This window comes from Pteropus vampyrus, unplaced genomic scaffold, assembly GCF_000151845.1.
Source record: "Pteropus vampyrus isolate Shadow unplaced genomic scaffold, Pvam_2.0 Scaffold716, whole genome shotgun sequence".
Classification (NCBI taxonomy): Eukaryota; Metazoa; Chordata; class Mammalia; order Chiroptera; family Pteropodidae; genus Pteropus; species Pteropus vampyrus.
Window position 1 is genome coordinate 1 of NW_011889497.1, and position 2,088 is coordinate 2,088.

The following is a 2,088-nucleotide window of genomic DNA, read 5'->3' on the forward strand; positions in this document are numbered from 1 at the left end:
CACCTCCCATAGTTAGATTTCTTTTTATTTAATTAAGTTTATTGGGATAACATTGGTTAATACAATTATCTAATTTTCAGGAGTATATTATACTTTGACGTATGTATATTCTTTTGTGTGTTTGCCACCCAATTCCAGTTTTCTTTAGTTACCATATATTTGTCCCCTTTACCCACTTCACCCTCTCCCTTACTCCCTATATTTGACCTCCTTTACTCTGTGTACCACTCTCTCCTCTTCCACTAGCTGGTAACCGCTAGTTTATAGTTCGTGTCCACGAGTCTCTGTTTGTTTGTCCTGCTTATTTGTTGCTTTTAGGTTTATATCCTACATATAAGTGATATCATGTGATTGTCAAACATTTTCTGTCTGGCTTCTTTCTCATAGCATTATTATCTCGAGGTCCAACCATGTTGTCACAAATGGCAGCATTTCATCTCTTCTTATGACTGAGTAATATTCCATTGTATATATGTACCAAAGCTTCTTTAGCCAATCATCTATCATAAGACACGTCGGTTGCTTCCATGTTCTGACCACTGTGAATAATGCTGTTATGAACAATGGATTTTCAAGTCTTTGGGGTAAATACCCAGCAGAGGGATTGCTGAATCAAATATTAGATCAATTCTTAGTTTTATGAGGAACCTCCATACTGTTTTCCATAATGCCTGTATCAATTTGCAGACCCATCAGCATCCTCTCCAAAATCTGTTATTACTTATCCTGTTAATTATAGCTATTCTAACAGGTATGAAATGGTATCTCATTGTAGCGTTGATTTGCATTTCTCTAATAGTTAGCAATGTTGAGTATCTTTTCAAATATTTGTTGGCCATTTGAATGTCCTCTAGGGAGAAGTGTCTATTCAGGTCCTTTGCCTATTTTTTGACTGGATCGTTAGGTTTTTTGTTGTTATTGAGTTGTATGAGTTCTTTGTATATTTTGGATATTAGGTCCTTATTGGAGGTGTTGCTTGCAAATATATTTTCCCATTTGGAATGTTGTCTGTTTACCTTGTTGATGATTTCTTTTGCCGAACAGAAGCTTTTTAGTTTGATGTAGTCTCATTCACTTATTTTTGCTTTTACTTCTCTTGCCTTTGAGGTCAAATTCATAAAATTCTCTTTAAGTCCAAGGTCCTTGAGTTTAGCTCCTACGATTTCTTCTATGCATTTTATTGTTTCCGGTCTTATATTCAGGTCCTTAATTCATGTTGAGTTAATTTTGGTGTGTGGTGATAGACAATAGTCTATTTTCATTGTTTTGCAAGTGGCTTTCCAGTTTCCCAGCACTATTTTTGAAGAGACTTTCTTTTCTCCACTGCATGTTTTTGGCTTTTTTTTTCGAATATTATTTGCCCATATAAATATGGGTTTACTTCTGGACTCTTGATTCTGTTCCACTGGTCTCTGTGTCTGTTTTGCTGCCAATACCATGTCACTGTGATTACTGTTGCTTTGTAGTATAATTTGAAGTAGGGCAGAGTGATGCCTCCAGCCTTGTTCTTTTTTCTCAGGATAGCTTTGGCAATTTGGGGTCTTTTGTGCTTCCATGCAAATCTTATAATTTTTTGTTCTATTTTTTAAAAAAATGCCAATGGGATTTTGATGGGGATAGTATTAAATTTGTAAAATGCTTTAAGTAATAAGGTCATTTTATCTATGTTGATTCTTCTAATCCAAGAACACGAAATATATCCTACATATAAGTGATATCATGTGATTTCCATCTTTGTACCTTCTTCTACTTCTTTTAGTAAAGTCTTGTAGTTTTCATTAAATAGGTCCTTCACATGTTTCGTTAAATTTATTCGTAGGTATTTTATTCTTTTTGTTGAAATTGCAAAAGGAATTATTTTTTCCACTTCTTTTTCTATCACTTCGTTATTAGAGAATAGGAATGTTATGGATTTTTGAACGTTAATTTTGTATCCAGAAAATTTACTCTATTTGCTTATTATTTCTAATAGTGTTCTTGTGGAACCTTTAGGTTTTTCTATATAGAGAATTATGTCATCTGCAAATACTGACAGTTTGACTTCTTTATTTCCTATTTGGATGCCTTTTAAATCTTTCTCTTGCCTGA